The sequence below is a fragment of the Zingiber officinale genome, chromosome 9B, assembly GCF_018446385.1.
Source record: "Zingiber officinale cultivar Zhangliang chromosome 9B, Zo_v1.1, whole genome shotgun sequence".
In the NCBI taxonomy this organism is placed as follows: domain Eukaryota; kingdom Viridiplantae; phylum Streptophyta; class Magnoliopsida; order Zingiberales; family Zingiberaceae; genus Zingiber; species Zingiber officinale.
This window is the reverse complement of record NC_056003.1, coordinates 80,910,015-80,929,475: the sequence shown is the minus strand read 5'-3', so window position 1 is coordinate 80,929,475 and position 19,461 is coordinate 80,910,015. Positions and strand designations below refer to the sequence as shown.

General features: G+C 37.6%; 2 long non-coding RNA genes across 2 annotated transcripts; both read left to right on the top strand.

Annotated features, from left to right (window-relative positions):
* Positions 1–808: 808 nt before the first annotated feature.
* On the top strand, positions 809–1,944 carry LOC122022950. The gene is made up of 3 exons (XR_006123086.1): positions 809–879; positions 1,734–1,795; positions 1,919–1,944. It is a non-coding gene; the product is annotated as an uncharacterized LOC122022950 (long non-coding RNA).
* Positions 1,945–2,101: 157 nt separating this feature from the next.
* Positions 2,102–2,904, top strand: LOC122025411. The gene is made up of 2 exons (XR_006123696.1): positions 2,102–2,288; positions 2,761–2,904. It is a non-coding gene; the product is annotated as an uncharacterized LOC122025411 (long non-coding RNA).
* The last annotated feature ends 16,557 nt before the right edge of the window (positions 2,905–19,461 follow it).

The following is a 19,461-nucleotide window of genomic DNA, read 5'->3' as shown; positions in this document are numbered from 1 at the left end:
ACTAAATATATTAGGTTAAAATTATGAATGAGGATATATGTACAATTATTACAAAATTAGGAACCCATAGAAACTTGTTTCATGAAATTTTGACATCTCTAGGTCTATATTTAGTGCCTCCGATTAATTTTTCTTTTATTTTTTAATTTTTTTAAATTTGGGACGAATTCTGGATTTGTCCCAAAATCTGGGACGAATCCTGGAATTCGTCCCAAAATCTGGGACGAATCCAGGAATTTGTCCCAAAATTTGGGACGAATCCAGGAATTCGTCCCAAAATCTGGGACGAATCCAGGATTCGTCCCAGAATTAAAAAAATGAAAAAATAAAATAAATATCATTCGGAAGGCCTAAACATGGACCTAGAAATCTTGGAATTTAATGAAATAAATTTCTATGCGTTCATAATTTTCTCCTGATCATAAAAATATCCTAATCCTGAATTTTAACCTAATATATTGAGTGTGGTGATTTTTTAACACGAATATGACCTAATGATTAATAAAAAATTCACCACAGTCAATATAATATGTTAAAATTATGGATAAGGATATTTTTGAGATTAGGAAAAAATTAGGAATCCATAGAAACTTGTTTCATGAAATTCCGACATCTCTAGGTCCATATTTAGTACCTCCGATTAATTTTTTTTTTTAATTTTCTTAAATCTGGGACGAATCCTGGATTCGTCCCAAAATTTGGGACGAATCCAGGAATTCATCCCAAAAGTAGGGACAAAAATGGCAACAAAATATTTTTGTTTCTAAAAAAACCCTATATCCCTTAATCCCACATATGCTCTCTACCCGATCTCCTTCTCGCAGCGGCGGCTGAATCCTTCTCCAGCGGTGGCAGAATCCTTCTCCTGCAGCGGCGCAGGTAATCCCTCTCCCCTCTCCCATCTCCTCTCATCTGCGGCGCTGCGCGCCATGCTTGGCCGCCTTGCCGCTGGCACGCCCGTGGCGGTAGGCCGCGTGGCCTCACTGCTACGTTGCCCTGCCGCCAGCGTGTCTCGCCGACGCGCCGCCGCCGCCGTGCTTGGCCGCTAGTGGCCGCACTGCGCTGTGGTCGCTCCTAGACGGGTCGCCACCGCCGCTGCCGCCGTGCTCGCCAGCGTGTCTCGATCGACGCGCTGGCCGTGGTCGTGCTTGGCCGCCGTGGTCGCACTGGCGCGCTGGTGCTCCCCGACGGGCCGCCACCGCCGCCGCCGTGCTCGCCAGCGTGTCCTCGACTAGATGCGCCGCCACCGCCGCCGTGCTTGGCCGCTGTGGCCGCACTGGCAGTGGTGCTCTGACGGGCCGCCCGGTGGTTTAAATTCGATCTGATTTATCCATTGTTTGTATGCTTATCCAGTTACAATGATGATTGATTTTGTAACCTTGATTCAATCAACTCATTTTAGGTCAACATTTTATGTTATTTCTTTGAACGGTAAGAATTTGGACTTGCTAAGTCTCAGTAATTTATTCATGCATTGAATTTATGCTTTCCATCAAATTACGCCTCTGATTTATCATCTTATCTCCTAAGTAGAATGATAGTTGGCTTGATTTTATGGGTTCGGCTTATCAACAAGAGTCGTCTACTGAAATTGATCATCATTCATGGCCAAAAAAATAACATTTATAGCTGCTAAAAAAACAAAGTTTAGAGAGACTAAAATGTTAGTGAAAAAAGTACAAATGATTTATTATGTTAAGGTATTGACTAAATTTGTAATTTTGTTTGTGCAGGTCTCGCTCGGTGTAGTTGGAGACACTCGTATCATAAAGCACTTTTGTAGATCTTCCCCGTGGTATTCTAGCCTATCTTTAATATGCAAACTTACCAAACTTATATCTCACTGAGTTTTTTATATACTGTCTCAGTTATAATTTTATTTATTTTATCAGTTAATACATTGTATTTGTTCCTACAGGTCATTAGAGGTGACATCTAATATATTTTTTCCCTCTTATTCTACAAGCTATTTGAAGAAAAATGGTAAGTTTTTGAAAGTTCCCTTTTATGAATCAAATTTGCAATTTACTTTATCTTATATTGGAATTTTTAGCTCCGCTCTAAGTCAGATTCCTCCGCGTGACGATGATGATGATGGTGACGATGATAACGATGATGCTGGTGATGCTATTTCATGATTTTAATTATGTCTGATGATTATTTGTCTCATAATTAGTGTTTTATACATTAAACCATGCCATGTTAACTTTTCTAATTTTTATTTTATTTAATATTGTTAATTTGTTTTTAACAGGATTGGTGAGGCGAAATATGTATCGGAGAAAAAAGTAAGTATTAAATAACACACTCGTAGTTGAACATGTTATACTTTTAATTATATTTATTTATTTTTAAATCAGTTATATTTGAAAAGTTAAATAAAGGTATCAATCTTTTTATATATTTGTTGAAATTTGCTATTACTGCATTATTACTTCAAATTCCAAATTATGATTAGAGTTTGCCTAACAACCAAGTAACTATGAGTACTTAAAGACTAGTATCAACTAATTGCTCATATATTAGTTTGTGCTTTCTTCATTTGAGACATTTTCATATTATAGGAATTTTAAGAATACATCTCATTCTCTCTATGTTTGATGAAATACAATATTTGTAAAACTTGTTTGATAAGGTGAAATATGGTATATCATAACAATTTGATACAAATGAAACTGTAAGAATTGTGAGATTGTTAGAATTTAAGTTATTATCTTTCTGGTTACACATGATCTGGTTTATTCGTTTGTTTGTATGTAGGAAGAGAAGAGTTGATGGGGATGAAAGCTTTTGTGGAGAAAGAAGATGAGTTGATGTATCTTAGTTTTTTTTTAAAATTTAACTCCTTGTTTAACTTCTTGGATTATTAGACTTTATAAATATTTGAGTGTTGAACTTGTATAATATTTTGGAGTCCTTTGAAGAAGATGTTGAGAACTTTGAATTTGTTGTATTGTGATTTGATTTCAATTATTAATATATGTATCTGAAATAGGATGTGTTGAATGCATATATTGTGTTATTTGTGATATTGTTAATTAGGATGTGTTGAAAGTCTATATTTTGTTATTTGAATTTGTTATATATATTTATTTGAATTTATTGTAGAAATGTATAGTTGCTGGAATTTTATTTTAATTTAGGAACAAATTTGACAATGAAAATAATTTGTCCCAAACTTATCCATCGATAATTTTGCAATAAAAATATTTTTGTTCCAAATTTCGTCCCAGATTCTGGGACGAATATGCGGATTCATCCCAGAATTTGGGACGAAACTGCGGATTTGTTCCAGTATTTGGGAAGAAATTTGGAACGAATATTTATTTTTTAAATGAAATTAGTATTTTCGTTGCCAAATTCGTTGTAAATTTTGCAACAAAAATAATATTCGTTGCAATGTGTCATGAAAATTAGCAACAAATTTGGCAACGAAAATATAATTTGTTGCCAAATTTGGGACAGATTTCACAACAGAATTAAATTCATCCCCGAATTCGTCCCCATATTCGTTGCTAAGTTTGCAACAAAATAAATTTTCGTTGCAAAATTGTATAGTATTTTGGGAAAAATAGAGTTTTTTGTTGCAAAATTGGCAACGAATTTGGGGACGAAAATATTATTCGTCGCCAATTTTGTCCCCAAATTCGTTGCCAAATTTCCAACGAACAAATATTTGTTCCAAAAGTTGGCAACAATAATTTTGGGACGAAAATATTTTCGTCCCAAATTTTGTCCCTAAATATTTTGCAACGATTTTTTTGTCAAATTCATCCCAAAATTTGTCCCAGAAGCCTTTATTTTTTGTAGTGCTTGAAAAATAAATTTTAATTAGCTTTGAAAAGTAGATTTTTCAAACTTAGTCTTAAAAATTTTTAAACTTATGTTTTGAATATTTTTTTATATAACTCTATTTTTAAAATAAATAGTTTTTTCAAAACTAAGGGTTTAAATTAGATTTTATAAACAAAGGGTTTAGTTTTGAAAAGTAGATGTTCAAACTTAATTTTGAAATTTTGATTTTGAAAACTTATGGTTGTAAAGAATTCCAAGTTGAAACTTATTTTGAAAATTCAATTTCTTGAAACTTGGATACCTATGTTTGAAAATTAGTCTTATACTTGAGAATTAGCTTTTAAAAACTTTCTTTTTGAGTTTGAAAATTCATTTAATTTTACAAAAATTATCTTTAAAAAATTACTCAAAATATACTAACTCATCACTAAGTTATCTTGCTACAATTAGCTACTTTTTCAAAACTTAGCTATTTTCTAAAAGCTAAAGCTAATATTTTAAACAAATCTTCGAAAGTTCAAACTCCCCCAAGTTAACTTGACATCGTTTCCTACATATTTTTTTATGTATTCTGTATTTTTGAATGTTTAAAATATATCCTTGTTTGATGAATGCCAAAGGGGGAGAGGGATAGGTGGTTACGTTAGAAAAACAAAATTAAAAACTAACTTAAACCTCATGCTAGAACAAAATGCTTAATTTGTTTTTTTTGCATATTTTTACTAACTTAACCAGGTTGTCATTCCATGAAAAAGGGGGAGATTGTTGTGTTAGCTAGAGCCCTAGAGCCAATCATTTGATGATTGTATTTTGGACTTATTGTATCATATTCTATATAAATAAAGGCATTTGGATTTTGGTTATTATACTTATTTGTATTAGTGCCAAATAGACTAAGTATAATAGCGTCCTTGAGTAGAAGGTTTATACCTATATCAATCGATTAGTTGAATCGATAGTGAGATGATATAGGGAACACTACTCTAAATCATTCCTAGTCGAGTATTAACATTCAGGGACAATGTTAATGTAATAAGACTAGCATGTAGGTCAGCTCGATGACTTGATCTCACAAGTCTTGGATATAGAGATATCAAGTTGACACATGGGTATGCATTGGAGAATGTATACTGAATGACCCGCCATGAGAAAGTATCATGGATCGTTATATGAGTGTCATATACTTTCTCATGTGGCTATTAGTATGACTATTAGTCCTTAGACCTGAAGTCACCATGGATCCCTACATAAGGAGTTATGTACTTTGGTTTCGTCAAACGTCACCCGTAACTGGGTGGACTATAAAGGCGATTACTGGGTATATAACGAATTATGCAGAGGGATGTGAGTGATATAGATGGGATCTATCCCTCCCATATGATGGGAGTGACATCGGTATTCTTGATAGAGTGAGACCACTAAGTGCATGGCCATGCCCAAATGAGTCAACATTAGATGTTGAGCTCATTTGATCGAGTGAGTCTACTTGGAGTTCAAGATTTAGATTGATTAGAGGATGACACGGTCTATGCCTCATATTTATCAATCTAGATATCTAGGATAGAAGGACAATGTCACATATTGTGAGGAGTCACAATTAGTAGTCACAAGGTGATGTTGGATCTCAACATTCTTGTAACTTGGGTAGCAATGATGTATTGCTAGATGCCGCTCATTGCTTATGTTTCTAAAGGAGTTTAGAAACATTGCCAACGTTACAAGAACCTATTGGGTCACACACAAAGAACAAGTGGATGGAGATTAGGTTCATATGATGAACCAATTGGATTAGGTTCATATGATGCACCAAAGATTGGATTCAAATTAGACTTATTGAGTTAGACTCAATTAGATTCAATTGTTGAATGAGTCTAATTTAAATTTGATTCATTGAGTCAATTTATATTAATGAATGGAGATTCATTAAATTGAAATTGACTTGAATCAAAGGTTGGATTTAACTCAACAAGGAAGAAATTGGTCAATTTTGACTTGACCAAATGGAAGTTAAAACATCAAGTTTGACTTGATGTATTGCCACATCATAAGGATGACTCATCCTTGCCACATCACCTCCACCTCATGAGGCATGCCACCTCATGGGGGTTACACCCTCCCCTTGGCTTTAATGTGGCCGGCCACATTAATGAGGGGGTTACATTGTGTGGCCGGCCACACTAATGTGAGGAGGGGTTTTGATTTTGTGGAATAATGTGTGCATTCATTCAATCTTCTTCTTTGGTTTTTTCCTCTTTGTTTTGCTGCTGTTGCCGTGAACTTCCAAGAGAGGAGAAGGTGGTTGAGTGAATTCCAAGAGCAAAGGAAGAGTGAAGGTCACAAAGGAGGGATACTACTTCTTGAGTGTATGAGTTTCTTTTGTACTTTCTCTTTTTCTTCCTTTGCAATCCTATCCGAGAGCTCTAGAAAGTGCTAGCATACTTGGGGCTCTCTTCTCCATCCTTGAGTTCTAGAGAGCACTCCTTGTTCGTGTGGATATCACTAGAGAAGTATCTACCTTGATACTTTGGAGATTCGACACGTACCTTGGACGAGCGGGAATTTTGCGAGGGCACGCTTCAAAGGTAAAAGCTCTCAACACATAGATCTAGGAGTAGATCTAAAGTTTTGAAACTCGTACTTGTATTTCATTCGATTTTTTCCTTGCACGGATCTACGGCTTTGGGGCTTTTGGGGTTTCCGCGACGCTAAAAAGCGGTTTTCGCGGTCCGAAAAACCCAACATGTTGGTGCAGTTAGCACTAATGATCTAACTTAGGTTTTGATGAATGAAAAATCAGGTTAAGTTAGGTTTGTCGTGATCTAACACTCTGACCGAGTGTGAAGACGAAGTCCAGACAGGTCGACGGGCTGACCGGATGTCTAGCACAAAGTTCAAGCGGGTCGACGGGCTGACCAGACGCTTGATGAGAAGTCCAGCTAGGTCGAAGGGCTGACCGGATAGCTGGCGAGAAGTCCAAGCGGGTCGACGAGTTGATTGGACGCTTGGCGAGAAGTCCAGCTAGGTCGACGGGCTGACCGGATAGCTGGCGAGAAGTCCAGATGGGTCGAAGGACTGACCGGACGTCTGGCATGTAAGTAAAGGTAAGTCACTGGAAGGGAGTGACTGTGAGGACGCGTTCCCGGGAAGGGAACATTAGGCGTCGATCCGGCTTAGATCCATTTCGGATCTCTAAGTCGAGATTGTGACTAGATTTCGGTCTTTGAAAGACGGAATCTAAGTCATACTTTTTATGTCAAACTTATAAACTGTGCTAACACTATGTTTTGCAGGATATACATTATTTATTTGCCTCGGACTAACCTTGTCTTGCAGGAAAGCTGGTTTCTAGAGAAAGGTGGTCCGGGCGGCCAGAGGGGATCCGGGCGCTCGGTGGTCCGGGCGCCCGGAAGGGATCCAGGCGCACGGGAGGCGATTTTTATCCAGATTGCACGTCGCCACGTGGAGCTCGTTGGTTGGACCTGCCACGTCTCACCAGGGCGCCCGGAAGGGATCCGGGGCGCTTCGAGCCTCATATAAAAGGAGGGTCAGGGGGGAGCTTCAAATACAACTGAAAAAGAGAGATCTTCTACTGCTTGCTCTGCTACTCTGTGCTCCTGCGACACTAACAAAGCTCCGACAACGCTCTCCTTCTTCTTTGATTAATTTTCTTGTCGGTATCGCTTTAATTTTCATTAGCATTTCAGCACTTAGTTTATAATAATTTTTCGGACTGCTAGTGATTGCCCACCGAAAGCACCCTTGTGTGCATGCCTTGGAGTAGGAGTCGACACAGTCTCCGAACCAAGTAAAACTAGTTTGTGTTAGCGTTGTGTTTTTATTTCCGCTGTGCATAACTCTTTTCAAATGAATTCTTTAATCGATATTCACCCCCCCCTCTATCGAAACTTCACGATCCACAGAATGCATTAAGGGCAAGTGAACAAAAAGGATGAAAAATGGTGCATATAGAGCTACAGAAGTATTGGAATTGATACATACAGATGTTTGTGGACCATTTTCAACACCTTCTTGGAATGGTCAATAATATTTTTTATCATTCATTGATGATTATTCTTAATATGCATACCTATTTCTTATTTATGAGAAGGCTCAAACATTGGATGTTTTCAAATCATTTAAGGTTGAAGTCGAGAATCAACTCGACAAAAAAATTAAGAAAGTTAAATATGATCGTGGTGGTGAATGCTACGGTAGATATGATGGTTTAGGTGAGCAACGTCTAGGACCTTTTGCTCAATACCAAGAGGAGTGAGGAATCGTCCCACAATACACCATGTCAGGCTCACCAAGCATGAATATGTAGCTGAATGATGAAATCAAACTCTTAATGATATGGTAAGGAGTATGATTAGTCATTCGACCTGACTAGAATCACTCTGGGGAGAAGCATTAAAGACAGCAGTTTATATTCTAAATCGAATACCCACTAAAGCAGCTACTAAATCACCTTTTGAGCTGTGGACAAGGTGAAAGTCAAGTCTCAAACATTTTCATATTTGGGGATGTTTGGCCGAGGCTAGACTGTATAGGCCATATGAAAAAAAACTGGACTCCAGAACCATAAGTAGCTAATTTATTAGTTATTCTGAGCAATCACGAGACTATAAGTTTTATGATCCCAAAGTAAAGACCATCTTTGAGATGGGAACTACAATGTTCTTTGAGGATATTGAGTTTGGGGGGAAGAATAAAGTAACAGACCTTATCTTTGAGGAGGAATGTATTCTCACTACTCTTCAAGAGCAAATGATTTATATTCCTATGATTGCTTCTAATAATAATCAGGATTTTATTCCTATCAGTGATCAAGATGCAATACAAGAACAACAAGACATTGGTAATCAACTCCCAAAAGAATAAACTCAATAACCTCAAGAACCAGCGTATGTAAAACAAGTGCCTTTACGAAGGTCCACTAGAGAAAGGAGGAGTGATATTTCAGATTATTACATAGTACTACTTCACGAACATGAGAAAAATGATGGTATGACGGAGGATGATCCAATCAACTTCGTTAAGCCATGCAAGATCAAATTCTCAAAAGTGGATTGAGGTAATGAATGCAGAGTATAAGTCAATGCACAACAATAAAGTTTGGAAACTTGTCCTATTAACAAAAGGCGTGAAACCTATTGGGTTTAAGTGGATTTTTAAACCAAACGGGATTCAAATGGTAATGTGGAAAGGTATAAAGCACGTCTTGTAGCTAAAGGCTATACTAAAAAATATGCTCCAGTTTCATCGAAGGACTCTTTAAGGACTATCATGGCACTTGTCACATACTTTGATATGGAACTCTATCAGATGGATGTTAAGATAGCTTTTCTCAATGGAGCTATTAAGGAAACAATCTATATGGTGCAACCAAAATACTTTGTATCAGGAGATCCAAAGAGTATGGTTTACAAACTTAAGAAGTCCATCTATGGGTTAAAACAAGCATCTCCTCAATGGTACCATAAATTTCATCAAATAATAATCTCATTTAGTTTTGAGGTGAATGTGGTAGATGATTGTGTATATCATAAGTTTAGTGGAAGTAAGCATATCTTCCTAGTTCTATATGTTGTTGACATTTTGCTTGCCACAAATGATATAGGTATGTTAAATGATACCAAGAGATTTCTATCTAGATATTTTGAAATGAACGATCTTGGTAACACATCTTTTGTATTAGGAATCCAAATACACTAAGGTCGTTCTCGAGGTATTCTTAGATTATCGCAAAAGAACTATATCAATAAGGTGCTTAAAAGATTTGGCATACAAGATTGCAAACCATGTAACACCCCGATCACTAAAGGAGACAAGTTTAGTCTTAAACAATTCCCTAAAGGAAGCCTCGAGACTCAAGAAATGCAAAAGATTCCCTATGCTTTGGCTGTAGTAAGTCTTATGTATGCTCAAGTTTGTATGCATCTACATTGTTAGAGTATTGGGCAGATATTTAAGCAACTCAGGAATGGATCATTGGAAAGCAACAAAGAGGGTAATGAGATATTTAAAGAGAACAATTGATTAGATACTCATATATAAGAGGTCAAATACTCTTGAGATCATGGGATATTCTGACTCTGATTTTACGGGATGCCAAGATAGCATGAGATCCACTTCAGGCTATGTTTTTCTTTTGGCCGACGGAGCTATCTCTTGGAGAAGTGCCAAACAGACACTAACAGTTTCTTCCACCATGACAGCAGAGTTTATAGCATGTTATGAGGCATCCAATTAATCATGGAATATGGTTGAAAAATTATCACTAGGCTGCGTATTTTGGGAAGGGTTAAGAGACCACTGAAGTTATTTTGTGACAATAGATCAGCTGTATTGTATTTTAACAACAATAGGAGCTTGACAAAATCAAAGCACATCGATATCAAGTTCCTTGTTGTGAAAGAAAGAGTACAAAGTTGTCAGATTTTGATAGAACACATAGGCACAAACTCCATGATACAAGATCCTTTTAGAAGGGTTTACCACCCAATATCTTTTATGAGCATACCACTCGTATGAGTGTTATTCAATTTGGTGAAATCTAGATCTAGTGGGAGTTTGTATTATATATGTTTGGTTATGTTGATGAAACTTATGTATTTGGAGATTATCTGATCAGATATAAAGTTTAATGTTTACTTCATTACACTTTATATAACTTAAGTTAAAATTCTAATATCACTTTGGTTAAAGAGGACTAGTTGAAAATTGACATGAATAGATCACCTTGCATGTAATTTTCATGCCACACATTCATAATTGATCTGTCATTTAATTATATTGATGTACGTGTGTTACTATTAACCCTAGTACCAATTATGAGATGATTGTAAAGGGCTCATTTTGTATCATATATCATTATTAATAAAAGGTAAAGTTAGTTATTATATTTATTTCAGTTTAGTGTCAATTGAATAAGTATAATAATGTCCTTGGATAATAGTTTCTTATGTACAATATATCAATTGGTTAAATTGATAGTGAGATATTGTAGAGAACACTACTCTTAACTATTCCTAGTCGAGCATTAATATACAAGGACAATATTAATGCGTTGAGACTAGTATGTAGGTCGACGGATGACTTGATCTCACAAGTCATGGATATGAGATATCAAGTTGACACATGGGTATATATTAGAGAATATATACCGAATGACCCGCCATGAGAATATTTCATGGATCATTATATGAGTATCATAAACATTCTCATGTGACTATTGGTATGAATAGTCCTTAGACATGAAGTCACTACGGTTCCCTATATAAGGAGTTGTGTACTTTGGTATCGGCAAACATCACCTGTAACAAGGTGAACAATAAAGTCGAACACTGGGTATACAATGAATTATACGGAGGGATGTGAGTGATGTAGATGAGATCTATCCCTTCCATATGACGAAAGCGATATCTGTGGGCCCCTTGATTAGTAGGACACAAATAAAGCATGGCCATGCTCAAATGATTCAATATGAGATATTGAGCTTATTTGATTGAGTGTGTTTACTTAGAGGTCAAGAAACACAAAGGTTGATAAGAGGATGACACGATCTATGCCTCATTGATCAATCTAGATATCAAGGATAGAGGGACCAAGTCATATAAGATAATAGCCATGGACAGGTTAGGTCGGATCTTGACCTTCTCGTCACTTGGGTAGCAATGATGCCTTGCTAGATGTCACTCATTGTTTATGTATCTAAATGTTGATTTAGGTACATTACCAACGTTACTGTTGGTTAGTCCTAGGAAAACGTACCGGTTCCACTGTACAAAAATTTTGTACAAGTGTCGAACCTTTCCTTAAATAACCTATTGTGTTCTTTAGAAGTTAAATTAGGAATCGCAGACGGAACTTAACATCATTGATTCCAAATTTAACTTATATGTTATTAATGGTTTAGATTTGAATCGCAAGCGGAACTTAACACTATTGATTCAAATCCGCCTATGTTATTAATTCCATTAAATATTAATTTCCAAAATTGGCTTCCAGGACTGCATGGCGAGGTACATGACCTTCTTGGATATGGGAGCAACCACCACCGCCTAGACAAAGCGTTTTAAGGAAAGCTAATATTTAATTTCCTTAAATAACTCTAGGTTAACCAAAAAGAACAATCGAATCACAAATTCGAAAAAGAAGAAAACACAAACTCAAAAAACTAATTTGAAAAACTAGATCTAATTGCCTCTTGTATTTAGAATTTTTACAAAGAAAATAACTAGTATGATGCGGAAGAAAATTACTAGTTATACCTTCTCTTTGTAAGCTAATGACCTTGAGATCTTCTGCCATATTCCTCGCCTCGCCTTGGACGTCGTGTGGGTGACGATCCTCCAAGATGAACACCACCCAAAAAGCTTCTTCCTCTTCTTCTAAAATCCGGCCACCACCACCACCAAGGAGAAGAGAGCAAAAGGGAAAAGAGAAGGGAGAGGGCCGGCCACACCAAGAGAGTCTCCAAGCAAGAGAATAAGAGTTGTGTCTCATGAGGCCTCCTCACCCCTTCTTTTAATTACTTGCCTACTGTAAATAAGGAAAAACTTTTTACAAAAAATAAAATCATCCTCCAGTTTTTCCTTTTCCCTTTTTATTTTTCCTTTTCTTTCCTCTTGATTGAATCAATCACCAACATTAATTTTGTGATGATTTTTTTATTTAATAATGGCCGGCCCCTTGCTTGGGCACCAAGCAAGGTGGCCGACCACCTCATCAAGGGAAAAAGGAAAAATAAAATTTTACAAGCTCTCTCCTAATTTCCTAAAGTGGGAGTTTAAAAAAGGAAAGTTTTAAAAATTAAAACCATGTTTTAAAATTTAAAACTTCTCTTATAATATTTCCTTTTTTAACATGGTGATAGAAAATTTAAATTTTAAAACTTCTCTTCCTTTTTTCCTTCAACCATGAAGATGGTTAAAAAAGGAAAGTTTTAAAATTTTTAAATTCTCTTTTAAAACATGTGGCCTAATTCAAAAAAAGGAAAGTTTTTAAATTTAAAATCTCTATTTTAAAACTTGTAGTTTTCTACAAAGAGAAGATTTTAAAAATTTAAAATGCCCCTCCTATTTGAATTAATCTTGGCCGACCCCTACATGCTTGGTCACCAAGCAATAGGGCCGACCCCTATAGAAGTGGATGTGGCCGGCCTTTGCTTGGTTACCAAGCATTGGGTCGACCCCTTTCTTGGACATCAAGATGGGCCTTTCTTTGGATGGACTTGAGCCTTTAATGAGGCTACGACAGGGACCTAGAGGAGAAATTGGTTTTGGCCTTCCGATGAGCTTGAGTATCCCGTGTTCGCCTCGAACACACAACTCAAGTTTATCGATAATAACTCATTCCACTAGAGAGTTATTATCGCACTACCGCACCAATCCCAAATTCATTATGGGCTCCTTCTTATCATGAGTGTATTAGTCTCCCTGTGTTTAAGATTACGAATGTCCACTAATTAAGTAAGTTACCGACAACTCACTTAATTAATATCTAGCTCCAAGAGTAGTACCACTCAACTTTATTGTCATGTCAGACTAAGTCCACCTGCAGGGTTTAACATGGCAATCCTTATGAGCTCCTCTTGGGGGACATTCTCAACCTAGATAACTAGGACACAGATTCCTTCTATAATCAACAACACACACTATAAGTAATATTATTTCCTAACTTATCGGGCATATTGATTTATCGAGCTAAACCTCACCCTTTGATAAGCCAAAGAATATGTTATGAATTATGCATGATATGATTCTTATGATGACTATGTACTCAAGCATGTATGTTGTCAATATGTTGCATGCTCATCTATGTAAGCTTATGAACCAAGCATGATAATGGTTTTATATGATGGCCATGTGCCATGAATGTACGCCTTATGATTTGATAAGAAAATTGCAAAGAGTTGCTTCCCTTAAGTTGGGATTAAGAGCACTCTTCATGTTAAGACAAGAGCATGACATTTATGATGATATGATATGACAATTATATGATATGCATGACATGTACTTTACTTTGTATGCTTGTACCAAGGGTGGGCTCCATAAGCGCCCCTAGACTGACGGACTATGAACGGGTCTAGTAAAAAGGGATGAGCTCCTTAGTACGCCCCTAGACCGACGGACTATGAACGGGTCTAGATCCCTAGTAGGCTCGAGGCTAGCTACCCTGTCCTAGGGATTGCGCGCATTTATGTATGTATGTGGTACAAGCCGGGCCCTCATGATGATGATATTATGTTCAAGTATTAAAAGATATGTATAAAGACATCTTGCACTCGACATGACATATGTTTTAAAAGGACATTTTGCATCATGCACCCATTTATATATGATATGTTTCTTTCTATGTTCCATGTAATCTGATGATATGTTATGCTTCTCATGATTCACCTCATATGATTCCTTTGTTTATGATATGTTAGAAACATGATTCATAAGGATATGTTATAATAAGAAACCATGCTCACATATTGATGATTATGTTTTCATTGATGATATGCTTGTATGATTATGCTTGAGATACGGATTTTGTGAGTAGGAAAGAATCTTACTGAGCTCGTGTGCTCATAGCTTAATTCCTTGTACCACAGATAAAGGAAAGGGATGGATGACCTAAGGGAGCTGCAGGAGAGGCAAGGAAGTGTGTGCGGCAGTGGCTCGGCTAAGACAAATAAGACCTACTATAATGTTTTGTTATGTTTGACATGAACCATTGTATTTATGTTACATTCCAGTATAACTCTATGACATTTCCGCTGCTTTATGTTATAAGAAAGAAATTTTGAATATGTATGTATCCTGGAATAGTTAAGTAAGTCAGTAGCCCCGTCCCTTTGAGTAGCAGGGAGGGTGGGCGTTACAGTTTGGTATCAGAGCCAAGTTAGCCTTCCCACTGCACACACATCGAGTCTCTTTCTGCCGCTCCAAGTAAGAAATTATATTTTTTTTATGCTTAGTATATTTCTTTTATGATGCTTATGCTCAGTTTATTTATTTATGTTATTTATGATGCTTATGCTCAGTTTATTTATTTATGTTATTTATGATGTTTATGCTCAGTTTATTTATTTATTTTATTTATGATGCTTATGCTCAGTTTATTTATTTTGCTTATGCTCAGTTTATTCATTTTATATATGATGCTTTAGTAGTATACCTGCTTACTTTATTCTTTTAAGTCACAGTTTTAGTTTAGGTTGCATGATGGTAGGTTAGGGATGATAACACAACAAATTACAAATAGTTAGAAATGACATTAACCTTTCGTTAGTCTGGTTAGGAATGATAATAACTTACGCTAGCTCTGTTATCATTAATGAAGATAAGGATGGCTAGAAGACGTAATACCAGAGCAGAGGAAACAACACCTCCACCTGATCTGATGCATGTAGTTACCGAGCTCCAGCGTCAAGTTACGGAACAGCAGCAAATGATCACTGCTCTGCTGAATCAACAAGGGAATCCTGTTACCCCGCCAGTCCAGTACCACCGGCACCTGCCCCATCGGTAGGCCCAGCTCCAGTGGTTCGTCAGGAGGCATATCTGATATAGTGGCAGAGACTGAAGCCAGAAACTTTTTCCAGAAACTGTGAACCGTGAGATGCATAGGACTGGTTCAAGACGGTGGAGAGCATAGTGGAGTTACTGGATTGGCCTGAACACGAGAAAGTTAAATGTGCATCATTCTGCCTTACTGGAGATGCCAGAATGTGGTGGGACAGAGTAAAGGCAAAAGACAAGTAAATCAGATGACGTGGATAGACTTCGAGACAGAATTTTTCGAAGAATTTTTCCATATGCGTGTCACAAATAAACACTATGATGAATTCACCGAGTTCCGGCAAGGTGATCTATCCGTCAATGAAGCTGTTAAGAAATTCAACCGCCTAGCACGCCTGTGCCCAGAGTTGGTCAGTACAGAGAGAGAAAGAGTCAGACTTATGCTGAAGATGCTCAGACCTGAGATAGCCCTGAACGTAGCCGGCGGAGTTAATAGACCGCAGACCGCCGAAGAATTAATCAGCAGCGCCCTAATCACGGAACACTATCAGAAGGCAATGAATGAGGGCAAGAATCAGACTCAGTCAGGGGGACAGAAATCACAAAGTAACCGAACCAGCTGGAAAGGAAATCACAGTGGCAAGAGGAAGCAATGGGGTGATTCCAAGAGTGGTCCAGCCAGCAAGCAACTCATGTTCCCTCAATGTACTACTTGCGGAAAGAAGCACCCGGGGGTATGCCGTATAGGTACAAACAGATGCTACAACTGTGGGATGGAAGGACATATGGCTCGGAATTGTCCTACTCAGATCCAGACACCGATCCCTCCGCAGGTTCCGAACAAAGGTGTACTTCCACAGCTACACATGATGCAAGCTGCAATAGAAGCCCCGCAGATAAGCCAAGGGAGATTGGAAGCTCCGCCAGTAGCGACGGATGCCAGGATTTTCTCCATCACCAAGGAGGATGCGGCCAATGCTTCCACGGTCGTCACAGGTCAGATAATTGTCTTTAATCAGTATGCTACTGTGTTGTTTGACACTGGGGCAACACACTCGTTTATTTCGACACCTTTCATGGGAAAGATAGACATGCCACCACAAACCTTGGACTGCAAATTTTTAACGACGTTACCATCGGGAGATGTGATGCCATCCACACATATACTGTGAGCCGCACCCGTCAGAATTGCAGACAGAGAACTCTACTGCAATCTGATAGTGCTGGACATGCTGGATTATGATATTATACTGGGCATGGATTTCTTGAGTAAATACGGAGCTTCGATAGAGTGCGGAAAAAGAAGAGTAATTTTCCGGCCTGAAGCGGAACCAACCTTCGAATTCATTGGAGAAAACAAGAAAGAAGTTAAAAAGTTTTTATCAGCTTTAAAGGCATAGAAGATGTTAGACAGTGGATGCACTGGGTTTCTAGCGCATGTAATTGATATAAATCAGGAAAGGGAACTGAAGCCAGAAGATGTCAAAGTCGTATGCAATTAGCCAGAGGTATTTCCAGATGAACTACCAGGGTTAGCACCTGATCGGGAAATTGAGTTCGAGATTGAATTAGTTCCTGGTACAAGGCCGATCTCTAAAGCACCTTACCGTATGGCGCCGGCCGAATTGGAGGAACTTCAAAAATAGCTACGGGAGTTGCTCGACAAGGGACTTATCCGCCCTAGTCACTCACCATGGGGGGCTCCGGTACTGTTTGTTAAAAAGAAGGATGGGTCTATGCGAATGTGTATAGATTATCGAGCACTGAATAAAGTTACAATCAAGAACAGATATCCTTTACCACGGATTGACGATTTGTTCGACCAGATGAAGGGGGCCACTGTTTTCTCCAAGATTGACTTGAGATCTGACTATCATCAAGTGAAGGTGAAACAAGATGATATACCGAAAACGGTCTTCCGAATAAGATACGGACATTATGAGTTCGTAGTAATGCCCTTCGGAGTGACAAATGCTCCTGCTCTATTCATGGACCTGATGAACCGCGTATTCTCAATATATCTCGACAAATTTGTGATTATTTTTATCGATGATATTCTCATTTATTCGAGAACCCAGGAAGAGCATGCCAAACACCTGGAAATAGTATTACAAATTCTTCGGGAAAAGCAATTGTATGCGAAATTCTCCAAATGCGAATTTTGGCTCGACCAAGTATCATTTCTGGGTCATGTTATCTCTAGGGATGGAGTAATGGTAGACCCAACCAAGATCGAAGCCGTCAGTAACTGGAATAGGCCCAGGAATGCCAGCGAAATCAGGAGTTTCCTCGGACTAGCAGGTTATTACCGAAAGTTCATAGAGGGTTTCTCTAGAATCGCAGCACCAATGACAACCCTCACTCGGAAAAATAGAAAGTACGAATGGACAGATGACTGCGAGAAGAGCTTCACAGAACTAAAAAAGAGACTGACCAGTGCTCCAATTCTTACTCTTCCAGAAAACAACAAAGGATTTGATATGTACAATGACGCTTCTAAATCAGGACTCGGAGCTGTACTCATGCAAAATGGCAAGGTCATTGCCTATGCCTCCAGGCAACTCAAAGAACACGAGAAAAATTATCCTACACACGATTTGGAACTAGTAGCCGTGGTCTTTGCTCTTAAGATATGGAGACACTATCTATATGGAGCGCAGTGTAAGATCTATACAGATCACCAAAGTTTGAAATATTTCTTCACACAGAAGGACCTGAACATGAGACAAAGAAGATGGCTTGAGCTAGTCAAGGACTATGACTGCGAGATCTTTTATCATCCAGGCAAAGCGAACAAAGTGGCTGATGCACTCAGCCGGAAGTTGTAGGCCACCAAAGTATCCGGAACTATTTTAAGTTCGAGGATGAACTTTTATGAGGTATGGGGGACTGTAACACCCATAGAGTACTTAGCAAGATTTTAGATATTTCTATCATGAATAAAAAAAATAGGCCTTATGTGGAAATTGCAAAAATAATAAAAATAAAATAGAACCAAAAAGAGAGATGACCAAGGCTTGAACCTTGGATCTCTTACTAGATATATGCACGTGTTAACCAATAGACCAAAGGAAGTTATTATTAAAGAGAGAAGTAACAATATAGTTAAGAGTAAGAGAAGAGCTTTTTCATTGAGAAAGAGAATGGAGTTGCCTTCTCCCTCTCAAAAGAAAAGAGGATTCTTGCTTCCTCTTTTCATTAAGGAGAAATAAAAGAAAGGAGAAGGAAAAATACATTTTCCCTTCCTTCCCTCATGATGAATAAAAGGGAAATTTAAGAGGAAAACTCATTTTCTCCTCTTCCTCATCCCTCCTTCTCCTCACCGTGACCAAGAACCCTCCCCCACCTCTCCTTGCCAAAATCCAAAAACAAAGAAGACTCCTCTCTAGGAAGGCTCCACAAGCAAGATCCCTTTTCCTTAAGCAAATAAGGATGTAAGTATTCCCTCACCTGTGGTACAAGTTGCTTACGATTTTCGAAAGATTAGAACTCTTGGAAATAAAAATAAAAAGAAGAGAAGAAACCATGCTCATGAATCTTAGTAGGAATTTAGTTAGAAAAGAAATTATGTGTGTGATGTTAAGCTTGATCTTCTCATTAAGATGTTTATTGACCTTCTTTTCCTTTTATAAGTTTCGGCCATGATGAAGATTTAGAGTTCATGAGGCTTAAAACTTAATCTAACATGCTCATGGATTTATTTATGATGTGTTATGAAATTGGCTAGAGATTCATGTTCATATGTTGTTTAGAAGTTATGTTCTTGCTTGAGAAAGTTTTGGCCATGATGGAAATATTAGGGTTCATGAAACTCAAAACCTAAATTAGTATGCTCATAGACCTCCATGTGATATGTTATGAAATTAACTAAGAGATTTATGTTTACATGTTGCTCATAAGTTTACTTATTAGTTTATGAAGTTTCGGCCATAATAGAGATTTTAGGGTTTCATAAAGCTCCAAACTTAATTTAGTATGTTCATCGGCTTCCTTGTGATATGTTAACAAATTGGCTAGGTATTCATGTTAAAAGGTTGCTTAGAAGTCTACTTCTTATTGCATGATGTTTCGGCCATGATAACTTTTTAGGGTTCATGAAGCTCAAAACCTAAATTAGTATGCTCATACGTTTCTTTATGATATGTTATAAAAT